Below are 16,096 nucleotides of genomic sequence, written 5' to 3'. Positions count from 1 at the left end.
ATGAGAGCTAATGTAAGAGCTGTCTTTCTATAACATGTTTATTTTCTGTTTTTAAAAAACTGTTGTTCAAGGCAGCATCCTGAAAGATTAGCATATGAAACATCCAACTGCATTCAAAGACCAAATTATCTGATCATTTTAACTTTAAATTTTTTTTTAATGATATCCACATCTGGATGTTTGCATTTCAAATGAAGAAAAAAAAAAAGAAAAAAACGTGCGCTTACTGTTCAGACCCTGTGTTGATGGCAGCTGCTTCTTCAGAACATGGTTCCTTCTCTCCGTCAGCTGTCCAGCGTCTCCACGACCCTGTGCAGCCCTCTGCAGGTGTCCAGGACACTGCCTGTCCTCTGGACCATTGACCAGGACCTCAGAGCATTTCACAGCATGCATGGCCCACACTTCACTCCCCGGTAGATGACATCTCTTCTCGGGTCACCTCAGCTGCCCTTGCAAAGAGAACGGCACACGATGAAGGAGCATACTCATCCCAGTGAGAGCACTTGCCTCTGACTACCACCTCAGTCTGCTGCAACAGTTCAAGAGCCAACATTAATTGAGTTTGAACAAGCATGAAAGACACAGCAAACAGTCATTTGAATGTTTGCATTTGAAAAATCCTCGGCGGTGCCGGGAGCTGGAGTGCAGCCATGTTAGTGTTAGTGCAGAATACAACACGAGTTCCAGATTTTGTATTGTTTCTCTTCAGAGGTCCATCTCAGCTCAGGCAGACGGCAGGGCGCGTCTATTTGTTTACAGAGCTGTAAGCCCACTTTCAAGCTCGCAGATGCATCCCTCCGTCCTCCGCCGCTGTCCTCCGCTGCTGCCAACTTATCAATTTACACCATTTACAAAGAGCAGACTTTCCTACCTCCTGAACAAATATTAAACACATCGACTCTGTGGATTCAGTAGCTTAGAGAGCCCCCACAAGGTGTCGATGTGAAAAATGAGCCTCTTACTCACATCCAAGACAAGCCAAGTCTTCTGTGCAGCCCGTCTACGCTCCATACACTACATCACCTCCTGAGGCCTGCTCCATAGGGCACCACAAACATACATCACTGTTTTCTTTAATAAGCTCTGTTTGGAGAAGCACTCAAAACTCTCATAAATGTATGCAATGTCTTATAAAAATAACATGTTTTCAAAAAGACTCCTTCAGGAGATTAGGAGATTATCAAGGCCACAGTTTTACTGTCAAAAAATAGTATTTTGGATCAAACAGCATTTAGAACCTACAGGGCCGTTTCTAGCTTTCAGGGGGCCCTATGCAGAATGTTGTTTGGGGGCCCCTGTTTTGTAAAACTATGGTGGGGGGTTCCCAAATCCTCTAAAGTGGCTTGGAGCATGCATTTAACATTTAAAGCATCAATCTGGTGCATTTTAAGAGAAAAAGAGGCTACAACAGTGGAAAAAGTCTTTAAAAATACCTTTTTTTGTCAAGTTCAAATCAAACATTTCAAGTTGATCCATGGAAATTTATCCTACAGCAAAAATCTGAAGAATCTGCATCTTAATGTCTGCTATATGCACACAAATGAGGCAATTGCTGCATTTTCCTAAAAATGTTTATTCAAATGTTAGGAACAAATCTGTTCTTAATATGAATATTCATGCTATTTCTACAATGCATAAAACGCGAAAAAGTTATCAAAATTTATACATCGACCCTATAAACTATATTCAAATGTGTTTGATTTTTTCAAAGGAGCACAATCTGCCGGTTGTTGCTGAAATATCCAACACACCCAGCACCTCTTCTGTCTGAGGATGTTTGAAAACAAATACATCTATAATTCAATTTTCCAACTTAACTAATTCAGGTTACTCATCCTATACAACAAAAAATAATGGCAACAGCTAGCTGCTAGCATTCTCACAAGGCGTGCTCACATGAATGACGTAGTGAAATGAGCTTCCACACTGATCTCTGGACTTACATTACATTACTGCTTGGTGGATTTGGGGGCCCATTACAACAGCATAGTCCACATACAGCAAGAAACGGCCCTGAGAATCTAACAACATGCTGGGGGCTTCCTGGCTCAACAAAGATCCCAGCAAAGCCAATGAGAATCAGAGTTAAAGTTCAGATTTTATTCAGCCAAACGTACAGAGGCTTTTCAGTAACATCACAGGGTTTATACAACACAGCTGTGTACAGGCTGTACCAGAAAATAAGGGCAAAAACCATGTTGGAAGCCAATTAATTACATTTATATGCATGATTTAGATTACCAATTTACCTTAACCAAGCGTTTTAATTGCCTGAACTTAATCAAACCTTAGTCATGCCTTGCCACAAGTGGATAACATACAGAAAACAAGACAAACATTTTGCAGACATGCTCACTAAGAACATTTTGCAGATCTGCAATCAAACATTGGTCGTGAGCATAATGTTTCCGCCAACTGCAGAGAGCTTGCTATACAGGAGTCTGATGTAACAGAGTAACTAATGATCATGATCTTGCAAAGGTTTTTCCTTTGGGAGATTTTCTTCTAAACATTCTGTGCATGAAATAGTTGCAGAAAACATGAGAACTACTGAGAACTATGTAGCCCTGATTTGTGGATTTACACCATTAAACTGCTGTTCACAATTTCTGTGTTCAGAAAGTCATGGTCCTCCAACATTATATAAGCCTCATCAACCCCGGCTAAGATAGTCACTGGATAGTCAGTAAATCTCTCTAAATTGAATGCCCACTCAGTAGTCAGGCCACAGGAAAGGAAAAGTTCAAACTTGGATCTTGTCAGGGCACCTCTATAGTTCACTTGGTAGAGTGTGAGCCCCATGTACTGAGGCTGATAGTCTCTGCAGAGGCTGCTTGTTCAACTCCCGCCTGCAGCCCATTCGTCTTATCTTCAGCTGTCACTATCAAAATAAAGGCAAAAGCACAAAAAACAATAATAAAAAAAAAGATCTTGTCTTTGTTTACCCTGTGTCTCTTAGACATAAATGAGCTCATTTAAGACCAATATGAGACTTGGTCCATTTTCTCATACTTCTTATTGTCAAGCTCCTGATAAAAATCCTTTGTCTCGTCTCAGCCTGAAACTGATTTGAAACCAATTGAAAATCTTAAAATGTTCTTTATTTGTCTCACTGCACTGATCTTAAATTTGTCCTAAATAATCAGCTCTTGAAATGACAGTGAGATTGAAAAGAAAACTCGGTTGTCTTAAATGAGATTTTAAATTTGTCTACGTGGTCAAATTAAAGTCTTGCTGCTCCATACAGTCATCAAGGAGAAACCTTTGAGACACCTTTGATCTAAGGATTTGCTCCTCTTTTCTGGGGGTTTGGAGAAAGAGATGAGACTTTAGTAAGCTCAAAATAAGAATCTCATTTATTTCTCATAAGACAAAGAAAAGGCGGTTGCAAGATACACAAATTTCCTCTGGAGAATTTTTCACAGTTGAACTGGGCAACAAAAGTAAGCACTTTTTCTGTTGAGTAACTAGAAACGTAATGTGATTACTTTTTAAAGAGTAATGTGTAATAAGTAATTGATTACATTTTTCGACTAACTTTTCCAACACTGATCATGACACAATACACCTGGATATCCTGATGAGACCCCCTGAGACACATGAACAAGTTAAACATACACTAATGAATGATCACACTTTGAACCATTAGGTGTGGATATTGTGAAAGCCAAAGAGGTCCATTTCAAAATATAATTTCCTGCCCTTCATGTGGGCTCAGACTCAGTTATGGAAAGACTAACAGACAAATAATATGGGCATGTAAGCTGAAAGAGAGATACATTTTTTCAGTGAACGCACTGTGCTGCAATTGGATTGAATGGACGGGCATGTATATTTCATCCAATGACACATTTACACTGTACATACTGTACTGCAAATGGGAAGTGGTTCAAGAAACACAATATCCATTTTTAAAAGTCAGTGCAGTCAGTGAAAGACTGACATAGGTATCTGAGGAGTATCTCAGCACATAAAACTCAGCCAAAGTGATTAGTGCATCTTCATCCCTGGCTCCACTCACTACCCAGCTAGCCAAAATGTTATGGCTCAACAGCAGCCTCAATTCTGATGACTCATGATGAATGATATGCTAGAATCTGCCAGACTGAGCTGATTCCACTGGCCAAAAACTAGCCTGAGGGTTGCTAACTCAACTTAGATTTTCAGCTCACCAAAAAAAGACCTATCCAGATCTGGCAGCCATATGTAGGCCGAAAGGCAGTCCAGACTCAGCAGGCTCCCTATTCGCCTCGCATTCGTAATGTCTGTCTCCATTAATTGCCAAGACAGTGGTTAAACCAAAACCCAAATCTAGGAGTCAAAACTTCCTTTGAGAAATCGATGCGTGACGCCGATGTGTCTCTACAGCAGCATTTCCCAAACTTTGGGTTACGACCCAAAATGGGTCACGGACCTTCTTTTATTGGGTTGTCAATTGGCAGAGTAAAATGCACAGCGTATTTCCTCAAATTACAACCAGAACTTTTTTTTAGCCTACTTCATCTGCAGAAGGTAACAGGCCTTCATTTGAAGCAAGGTGGTTTAATCTGCCTTTTCCTCCATCATGGAAACGGTCCAGTTCTGGTTCAAGCACCAAATATTGAACCATTTGGAGCAAATGAACTGTTCAGAATCTTTTCCTAACCAGCCAGAGTGGGCGTGTCATATTCTACAGGTTGTTGTGTGTTGTGTAGCGCCCTCTGTTGATCACATCCTTGATTACAATGATTCCACTCAAAAATGGTGGAAACACTGGCTGGGTCACTAGATAGCACCAAGGTTTCAAGATGTTCAAGAATCCTACAGGAGAACCCTTTTTGATTCCTGGTACAGTAGAATCTTTTATAAAGGTTCCACACTCTCTAAAAGGGGAACCCTTTTAGAGAGGTCTACCTAGAGCCCAATACAAAAGGTTATACCAAGAAACATCGCTGAAAGGTTTCATCCAGAACCACCTATTAGAGAATCTAAACAGAACCCTTCTATTGTATAATGGCTCCTCCCAGGTTCTATCCAGAACCTTTCCACTGTCTAAGGGTGCTAATAAGAACCTTTTTATATCCCAAGGGTTAACCTAGAACCCACCCAGGGGATTCTACCAAAAACTCTTTTATATTCCCTATGGTACAAAGAACACTTGACAAAAGGGATCTTTGGATGAAATCGGTTCTTGACGCAACCTGTTAGTCTTACAAAGAATCCTTGATGAAACCTTTCTTCAAAAAGAGTGCTCTACAAAAGCAAATGGTTCTTGGTAGAACCTCGGCCCTTCAGGAAGAACCCTATTCTGACCCTTATTTCTAAGAGTGTACAGTCTTTGGTTAAAAACCACTGCAGTGTGTGTCCACAAAGTAAAGCACATTTAGAAACATCCAGATGTTTGCGGTCTGTGTTAGTGAAGCCCTTCAACATGGCTGCCAAAGGGCGCGTTATCACCTGAAAGCCCTCAAGGATGCCCCTGGCAGTTTTCTTGGATTCGACTCGCCTCTTCTGGGAAACAATGCTTAAGACACTGCATCTACTCAGGCTGTATCTTGACACACAGATTACATGCTGTGTGGCTGAAAGAACAAAAAGGGGGTTTTGCACACTATACTGTACATAAACATCAGCCGGGGCAAACAATAACAAACCCGTGCATTTACCTCAGAAACAAGACAACAGATACAGTAAATCATAGTCTGTTAAAAGGCTGGGACTCCTCCATGAAGCATCAGGGGGAACCTCTTTAATGAAGCCTTAACTGATGGGCCTGGCTTAAAAGCCCACCCAGAGCCCACCCAGAGACAGATAGGGCCCACTCTGACAATTTATACCGCAGTGACAACCCCCACTGGGAATAGGTGGAGATAGGCAGAGGAAAACACCGCCTCAAAGACTAAGAGGGGACAACAACGACACCTCAGCTCAACTCTTCATATTAGCTCTTACATATTATGTCATACTACGATAAGTAATCTGTGAATCTGCTGGTTTTTACAACGCAAGATTGGCTGAACAAAAATGCAAGGCTTGAAGGAAAAAAGTGTGGCTGAAAAAAGAGAAGAGAAAAACAAGGCTGCCTTCAAAAGAACCAGGTTATAGTCTGATGCTATCTGAGGCGGCGCTGAGTGAATAGTGGCCTGTATCTCTGTGTCAACGCAATAAGAGCCAAGACACGTGGCACTTGGAGCCCCATCAAGATGAGCTGATAGGAAGCTCCACTTAACAGTTGTCCCTCTTATCGATTGCCTCGGACTGGGCCCAACGCTCGTTGTATTATCTGCTCTTCTCTTTAATGACTCACGGATTAAGGAGTGACTAGAAGGGCAGACAGTCGCTCGCCTCGGGATGTTTACGGCCCCTCCTATATCTTCCGCATGGTTGGATGTTAATCTTTATTACCTGGCAGTGTCTAAGTTATTGGTTGCAGAACTTGCTTGTCTGATGTCACACTTAAAAGACGCCATGTTGTAGATTTTGTCAGTGATGACAATGTGTGCTGAGACATTGTTTTACAATTCTAATATATCATTTAGTGGTGAAACTTTTAAAGAATGCGTAAAGCAACAATAAATACGTGTTCTCAGTTACACCACAGAAACATGTTATTAACCACCCAGCCAAATTTGAATGATTATGCTACGTATATAAAATTAGCTATTTGCTCTGCTCTTAAACAGTGTGTGCCCGCTTTGCTGCCTCAGTGTCAAACACCACTATGACCTGAAAATGACCTGAAGCTTTATTGGACATATCCTGACATGTTTGAGCCGCCAGAGCCAGAGAACGGTGGCAGGATGGTATTTTGTTTTTCTTCTGTGTTGAGTTGTTGGAATTCAAGTGAGCTGAAGTGAGCCGCTAGGCTGATTTGGACTGCGAGAGTCACCGAATATACATTTGTAAGTGTCCGCAAAAGTAGTGCAGCTAATCAGCATGGTAGGAGGGACTACTGGCAACTACAGATGTGGTTTTAAGTGTGACAACAGTGAGAAGCGTCCATGGGAGCGACTCGTCTCAAACAAACAATGGCGGCTTCTGAAGTTAGGCCATGTTAGATGTGATAGACAGATGCGTTAAGAGAGGCTAGTTTAAGTAAAATATATTTTTTTTTACAGAGCTACATAATTTACATGGGTCACATTTGCAGGATGGGAAAATCTGGAATTCTGGGTTAATCTGGAAAAATCCCATCCCTGATGCTTATTTCCTACACTTTATATCTTATTTCTTATGCATGAGTGTCAAATTCAGATCATTTTGCCATAGACACTGTGTCTATGTTGTGTCTATGTTACTGTGTTACAGTTGACCTAACTCACAATGTAAATGAAAATGTGTCTGCACCAAAATTCTACGGGTCCCTCTTTAGCACATGCTACACCCTTCCATCAAGTTTCATAAAAACTGGGCCTGTAGTTTTTCCATAATCCTGCTGACAAACAAACAGCAGTAAAAGCACAACCTCCTTGGTGGAGATAATAAGACCCAGAGTATTTCTGGCACGATAAAGCACTGAGGTTATCTCATCTCATTCATTGGACAATGACATAGTTAGGAAAAATATGCAGGAACTACTTTAAATTATATGAACACTACTAGTAGTCTACTTCCTATTATAGTATACTTACACACTAACAATGTCATTAAGCAATTTCTTGTGGCATTCATGAGCAGCTTTACTGTAATCGAGCTTTTGCTTTATTTAACTTGGACTAAAAGCACAGATTGCAGTATATCATGTTGAATATTAATGCACTTTCTATTTTAAGATTTTTATATATTTGGAGCCAAAGATTCACACATTGACCCCTCACTGCATCTCTTCATCTGTCCTGGTTGTCTTTCATTGATAAATTATTCATTCGGGTGGCCACATCTGGTATGTTTTCTTTCCTTTTGTCTCTTTCCTGCTTCTCTCACACTCTCCGGGGCCTGCAGGCGACCACCAGCCGAGCTGAAGCCGGGCCAAATTTACGGGAGGCTTTCATGGCCTGTAATATTTACGTTGGGGTTAGTCCAGGATTTCCAACTGGTGATTGTGAATTTATGTTGCAATCAATATGGGGGATCCTCCAGCTGAGCTCATTATGATAATTCCTACTTGAGTTCTGATTAATAACATTTGTTTTGCACATTTTGATGGGAGCACCATAATTGGCTGTTTCCAGCCTCAGCTGAAGTGCTGTTATAATACATCTCCACTTGTTTATGACGTCCAGCAAAAGTTTAACTGACCGACACTCTTTACTGGAATGCTTTTATCTTAAAGGCTTTTCTCCAAGACTGAACTCTTCCTCACACCACTATCAGGCCAAACGGTAATCTCCGGTAATTTCAGCATCCAACATCGTACAGTGCATCCTCACGTGGCATCCTGCTTTAATCCAGCAGCATTAAAATACTTAGCAGAGTGGAATGTGAGCCCGTATCTGTGATGGGTGACAAACGGCTTATTCTTGTAGTGCAGGACTCGTTGCATGGCTGAAACAGTGTCCATAAAAAATGCATGTCTCCACTCCCAAAAACAATGCAAGACACAAAATTTACTTTATTTTACAAGACAAGTGTTTAAAAACAGGGGCATTTGCAGACTTTTTTGCAGAATGGTGGCCCCAGTGGAGCATTGACTTATGCAGGAATGGCATGAGGTATGCACATGCATGTCTACTTTAATTATTAATATTATAGTTTCTTATTTTCCTGTTTCAAATTTTTATTTAAAAAGATAAATAGTCCCAGTAAAAAGTAAATAGATAAACTGTCAAAATGTTTCTACACTTCCATTGCTCCTCTTTCCTCAGGCTGAGACTCCTTAATTCATCCTCCACACTCCATCATTAAAATATTTTTATTTTCATGATTTATTATTTTAGCAAAAATAACCTTGGACAAAATTAAAAGCAGGCTACATACAAAAGAATGGATGGATGGACAGATAACCAACTGTACTTTAGGATAAGGGGGTGGCACTTAGGGTGGCCAATCAGATTTCAGGGATGGCTGGTAATATGCACAACATGTAGAACTGCTGATTGTTAGGTTGATGTGTAATTATGAGGGTTATTGTGTGGACAAAATGAAAAGATTTGGTCCATCTTGCCTAAATAGCTACAGTACCCCCCATTTTCCTGCCTTTATTTCCTTTTGGGGGGTTAATTTATTTTGTTCTCTTTTTTTTAATTTTGATGGCGTATCACTTCCTTGTTGTTTGACCAATAGGCTTGTGCCCTGACAGGGAACACTATTACATTAGCGTTATGGTGTGTTCCACTTGTTCTGGGAAATTTCAACTGGAACGCCCCCTGAAGTCTGACGAACCTCACCAAGATGGCTGCCCTGCACATAAACATTAAGTGAAACCTGTACTATTTACTGTTTATTAGCACTTCCGTCTTTGTGTCTCATTAAATCAGTCGTACAGATTGTACAGTCCCAGTTCAATCTGTGGACACATTAAAATGGTTTTTGTATGTGCAGAATACTGCGAAATGCGTTGTTTTCAACAGGTATTGCTAACAATGGCTTACCTGGCTAGCACAACAAGGGCTCTCCTGATGTTGTCCGTCTTTTTTTTCTGACTTGTTTACTTTTTTCTCCCAACTTTATGACTTCATAACTGGAACGTTGCCAACTTGGGTGTGACGTCATTCCCAACTTCTGAGGTTATTGGAACGCAGCATAATACAGCATGTGTACGTGAGTTACTGCTGACCGACCCTAATGAAGACCTGCGTTGGTAATGAGGGAGACTTACATTGTTGTTTGAAAGAACACCTGCATATGACAAACAGACAAGACCCAGCAGTGCTTCCAGTCTATTGTCTTGGGGTGACAAACTGCATTTGAACGAGACAATGCGCCTGTCGACAGGCCAGAGGTATGCTTTTATCCTCCTCGGAGCGAGCGGCCAACGTGCTCAGTCTATGGTTTGTGTAATGCTCCGCTCTAACCTGAGCCTTTACTCACACCGCTGTAGAAACAGGTGGTGTTTGGGGATTTGTTTGAAACAAAATAGACCTGCGAATAATGAAAAGGAATCAGCTCTATGTACATGGCGCTTCACTTTAGACAAGTTGTTATTAAATGATTTTTTAACAGAGGATTTGGCAAGATTTAGAACTTTTGCCATTCTATAATAAACAATGGCATGGCCGTAATGAAAATATTTACTTAATTCTCCAAAGTGACTTATGGCAACTTTGGCCACTAAACAGAGTGTCATGAGTGTTATGGCGTCAGGTGCCACAGTCTGTATAAATACTGCCTGTACACTTGTTTATAGGAAAACCCCCATCTGGCTTCAGCCAACACAGTCAGACACACTGGTGACCCCCAGGATTTTTCGAATGGAAAATATAACAGGACTGTTTGCTAAGCCGTACGGCAGTCAACTGTCAAGTGACAGACAAGACAACGTTGTAAAAGACTGCAGGCTCCACATCCCCGAGCCCAGCCCTTTTCCAACCTGTAAACACAGAGCCTGGCTTTTGAAGAACTTTCCAAAAAAGCCCAGTGGCCTTTTTTCATCCCCCATTTACGGGATTTATAAACGATGACAGTGTTCTAGTGCTGTGCAAACTTTAAAGTTCAAGTAGGTAATAATAACTGAGGGAATTAGCAGAAATATCTACAAAAAAGAATACACCAGTGACAAGGAAATAAATAAAATATCTGCTGCTCAGCAATACAGAAAGTAAACAAAACAATAAGACAAGAAGATTAAATGATGTCCACCCTCAGCTCATTCTGGGATTTATTATAGGACGTGGGATTATTAAGATTATTCATTTGAAACTGCATTAAACAAGCCCAACATTTTTTGTTACTTTAACCTATTTTATGACCAATGTGGTTTAGTCTAGAAGGCCCCTAAAAGCAGCGGGTGACAGTTGATGCATACACAGAGCTGCTGTAAGTTATGGCAGGTAGAGCGTTGGAGAAAGTTGAAAGGTCGCATGTTTCAAATAAACAAGGGGAGGCTACGATAACTGTTTTTGCTACACATTCTGGAAGAATAACAACATGAAAGAATATTGGTAGGCAAAGAGTTTGGCGTAGTAATGTCTTTGTCACGACTTCTCTTAATTACTTAGATAAGTTTTAATTAATCAGTTGAGTAATTTCAATACGGAAGCACAACAGGGTCAATATTGTGCAGTTTAATGAGGCTACATTTTGGGGATTTTTTAATCTAATCAGCCTTAAACATTGTCCCTCAAATAACTGCATTTTTAGACTTTGACAAACATATATAATGTAACTTAAAAATACATTTGTTTTAGCATTTCTTTTATTAACTACTGGTATAGTGAGTAAAATATACTTATTCATAATGTAGTAATACACTTATTTATATTAATGCAGCTAAAGTAAATTTTTAGCCTGTTACATGAAAGGTTATAATGGCATATTCCCAACATTTTTAAGGGTAATTCTGGTATTTTTATTCATGGGCCCTAGTTGTACAAGTTTTGGAGTCTATATGACTAATGTGTACAAAAACTTTTGAAGTTGGTCCAGCAGCCACAAAACATGGTGTAGTGGCTGCAAAGTAATCCTTTGGGGTAACTGTGTAATGTCAAAGTACGACTGCTACAAGTGCGTGTTTTCACCACTGACAAGCTCAGATTGTTATCCTAAGTGTCTGACAACATTATAGAAAGGATCCCGACCTTTCTGTTAGACTAAGATCCTTGATGTCTAACCAGGAACAGCCTTTATATCACTCTCTTTAAAGCAACCATCCATTGACTGAAACAGTGATGTTACCTCACAGAACACAGGAGTTGTTGGTCTACCACTACCTGGATCAGTTAGTTTGTGCAACTGGTGTTTTAATACGTTATTCCACACCAGAACTAACCCTTTAAAATTGATTCCATCTGTTATTGCCAAGGGGAAAAATGCATTTAGCTTTAAGGTTTTATTTCATTTGCCTCTCTTTGTGAGGAATTGTCTACATCAGATACCAGAAGCATATTTATGCAAACACAGCATATCTGCAGAGTGTCAGTTTGGTGATGTATGTTTCTTTGTTGCAGTGCTACTTTAAGATTCAGACTGATATTTTCTGTTTATTTTTACCTTAAAAAAAAAATCTTCCTTAGCTTGGCTCCAGCACATCTTCCAAACTTCTGTCAGACATCTGCAGTAAGTGTGTGAATTTAGTGATTAGTATGAGTGGGTAAGTGAGGAGCTGCAGTCAGGCCGACATGTTTCTACTCTTGTCAATGCAGCTGGGCTTCTAGTATTCCCCTCCTTCAAACTGTTTAGCTTGACGGCCTTTATCCACATCAATCACGCGAGGAATCGAGCCACGGGCGTTTCATCAACAGTTTTCACAGTGAAAACAGTGGAAGATGTCCCAGACCCACTTACGCACACATTCAACAGAAATTAACTGGAATGGTGTGCAGCAACAGCGGCTTGCGTCGTGTCTTGTCTGGTCGCACACGCCAAGAGAGATTAAGATATAGCAGAGAAGAGGATCTGTTAATATTTTACAGTTCACCAGATGTGTCCAGAGTGTTATGAAAAACACGCTTTCTATGAATCCATCATCTTCCAACCCTGCCCGGCTCTCAGAACTCACAAAATACTTCAAAGGCAGTGGCACGTGGTGGATGAGGAAATATTACTTCAACATTAAGAGGACTAAGCAGATTCCCTCTGTGTCCCTCCAACGCTGGTGCCAAAAAATGTTACAGCACCCAGCTGAGCTGCAGAGGAAGGCACCCTGAGGAGGTCAAAGGTCTAAATAAAATAAGTTCTAAGTATCAATATTGGAATTCCCACATGCACACCGAGACACAAAAACAGACATGCAGAGAGTTAAATGGTCTGTGTTTGAAATGTTTGGTCACTGCCACTGTGCAATGTGAATGATTTGCACCTCGGCGTTCACCCTGCGAGCATCAGGCCTCATCCTGTACGTCATCCACTACACATGGCGAGAGAGGATTTACAGCCAAGCTACATGCAAGTTTAAACACTTTATTGCCACCATGAAAAACAACAGCAAAGAAAAGCATGATTAGAATCCATCACATTATTTGTCCTTCTCAAACTAAAAGACTTGAAGATGAACAATTTAGAGAATAGATAGGAGTACAAGGAGGAGAAGTGACCATGACCTTGTCTTGGACTGATCCAACTCACAGGAACACCAAGAACGAGTTTAAAAGCTTTGGGTTCTTTTTTAGGAAATAAGCACATGAAAGAATTCATCTTTCCTCTTGGCCACACACTGCTCATTTTCAAGGCAACAGTGTTATCACCCTGAAACTGGAGCTTGTCATCAGTAAAACACACAGCTAATTAATATGGTAGTCTGCTGTCTGGGCCTTGAGAAAATTGGATGAATATTTATTTTATCTTTAATTATTAACTGTGCATGAGACATCATTTGATTAACACAGCCTGACACTGGTAGAGCGTAGGGGAGTGCAGCTGCAGACAGTCTGCCACTGCTAGTTGTTTGCAGTTCTTCAACAGTGGACTAAAAAAGTCTAAAAGCAATAAAGTTTATGAGGCCATGGTTCTCTGCCGGAAAATGGTGGATTTCTCCCTATAGGGCGGCGTGAGTTTCTGCTTCATGCAAAGGACTTTGAGTATGTTGAGTATGTCATGAGTAACAGTGAAACGGAGCGTGAGATGCCCAGGTGGATTGGTGCAGCATTAGCTGTAATGTGGGTGTTGTAACAGACCATCATGGTGAAGAGGGAGCTGAGCTGGAAGGCTTTTGGTTTGGTTTGGTTTGGTTTGGTTTGGTCAGCTCGCCTATGCTCATGAGTGTTGGGCACTGACCAAAAGAATGAGACTGTGGTCACAAGCAGCCAAAATAAGCAACCTCAGTAGGGTGGCTGGGAGCCTCAGAGATAGGGTGAAGTCTACTTCATCAAGTCGAAAGGGGGCAGCTTCGGGCGTCTGATTAAGGTGCCTCCTGGGTGACTTCCTTTGGAGGATTTGTGGGTACATCCAAATGGGAAAACACCCAGGGTAGACACAGAACTCGGTGGAGGCAGTACATATGTCATCTTGCTTGGAAATGCCTCAGGATAGAAGAAGATGGATGGATGGATGGATGGATGGATGGATGGATGGATGGACAGATGGGGCAAAATCTTGGATCTTGCATCTTGGAAAATTGTTAGTTCTAGAAACTTGGCAAAGTGAGGAGTATTCACAGCATCAGTGGGTGAACCACTGTAGCTGGCAAGCTACATGCTAGCAGCAGGGAACATGCTCATGCTGGGCAGTCACAATAGCTTTGCGAGTTTCTTTCCATTTTTCTATACTGTACTGTTTATTACCACCTGGAATTAAGTTCTCTGGATTGCACGTCATTTCATTCCATAAAGAATGAATCAAGATGGACAAAAAGTCCTCTGTGTTCCTGTGTGTTGTGCTGTGCAGTCCCAAGCCAGCACCTTGGTCAGGAGTACTAAATGGAGAATTGACCAGCATACATGTTTTTAATGATGGGGTAAACCGAACCACCTGGAGGAAACGCACACAGGCACAGGGAGAACATGCAAAGTCCACACACAAAGGCCCAGCCTGAAACGGGATTCAAACCCATGACCTTTTTGCTTCTTGTAAAAGCACTAACCACTGCACGGTAGAAGAAATGCCACAAGTAAGCTGGATCCGGCTCCTCAAATGTTTTTATGTCTCTTTTATCATATATGATAAAATAATTATCTTACGTTTTGTACTTTTGGCCAGATTAAAGAAAAGTTGTCCACTGATTAATTGATAATGAACATAATCCTAAATTGTATCCCTGTCATGCGGTGTGATTGGACCAAGGGCAGATTATGAAAGACATTGAGTCGCATACTGGTGGGCTACAACCCTCTTTTTAGAAGAGGACAAAGTTTTGTGCACGAAATGAGCAAAACTTGTGCAGACTCTCTCATTCATGTGTACAGCATGTGTTTGTGGGTTGCACCTGCTGTGGTGTTTATGTTTATTGTATGTTTATTGCATATTTGTGTCGACTGACTTTGTGATGTTTTATTCTGCTGTTGATTGCATGAGAAGTCAGGCTATTTGATCTGGATCAGAGCAAGTTGCACCTGCAATGTGTTTTGCCCTTTTCTGCTTCATATAAGTTAGATTATACAGACTCAAAGACAGTAACACTTTATATGAAGTGGTGTGCATAAGACTGACATGACACCATCATAACCATGTCATGACACCTGTCATCAACATGAGGGAGTCTGTGAATTATTATAAAGGTTGTTATTAAGCGTCATTCTGTCAATTGTATTATGTTAATACAAAGTTGACATTGTTTGAGATGTGTTTGTTATGACAAGGTGACATTAATCAAGACAACATAACCTGTCATATACATGCCATAGCAGGTATAATTATCAAACTTAAAGAAGCAATTTAACTTTATGTGTTAACATTACATTAAGCTGTCATATGAAGCTGGTTCTGTCTTTGGTTATCATGAGACCAGGGGTGTATTTTGGACTTGTCATGGAGATGTCACTAAGTTTTACTACACTGTCAAATGCTTTTATAATAATGTCATGAAAAAATTCCCTTGACTTGTTCACGAGCTGCATGTTTGGTCATGCCATTGTTATGATGGTGTCATGTCAGTTTTATGCACACTCCTTCAGATCAAGTGTTAGCAGATTTACAATCTGCTTTGAACATGAGGGCAGGATGGTGTGATTTGCCCCAGGGCCCTGTGTTACTTATCTGCTTTGTCCCCTTGGCATTATAAGGTTCTATGAAAGTGGACGGAAAAATAAGACACAAAATATGATTTCCTATCAGGTGAATGGTGAATGCAAATATTTATCTGTCACCCTGACTGCCAGACTAACATTAGGAAGCTACATATTTGATAGAATTATGATATTGTAGATTTAGAATACATTTAAGGTTTTTATATACGAAAGAAACTTTCACGTGTCAGTTTTGCTGTTGGGAATACAAAAATTTTTACGAACAATATCTCAAAACTGCTCAGTACGCAGCGAGAACCTTGTAATTCCAAGGGGACCATTTATTTATTTTACAAGCGATAGTGCTAATTGCTAAAACGCAGTGCTTGTTAGTGAGTTAGTGACGTTCACGGTCTGCCAAC

The 16,096-nt window shown here is 40.7% G+C and overlaps 1 long non-coding RNA gene across 2 annotated transcripts in view; it reads right to left on the bottom strand.

Moving 5' to 3' along the window:
* Positions 1–234: 234 nt before the first annotated feature.
* The window catches only part of LOC146311565 (uncharacterized), an 80,119-nt gene continuing 64,257 nt past the window's right edge, over positions 235–16,096 (bottom strand). Inside the window, exon 3 of one of the 2 annotated variants that reach the window (XR_014772195.1) lies at positions 235–449. This is a non-coding gene — a long non-coding RNA (uncharacterized LOC146311565). The remainder of the gene's footprint in view (positions 450–16,096) is intronic. The other variant, XR_014772194.1, reaches the window with a different exon arrangement.

This window comes from Lutjanus erythropterus, chromosome 17 (assembly GCF_056507025.1).
Source record: "Lutjanus erythropterus isolate fLutEry1 chromosome 17, fLutEry1.hap2, whole genome shotgun sequence".
NCBI lineage: Eukaryota > Metazoa > Chordata > Actinopteri > Lutjaniformes > Lutjanidae > Lutjanus > Lutjanus erythropterus.
This window is presented reverse-complemented; position numbering and strand designations above follow the sequence as displayed.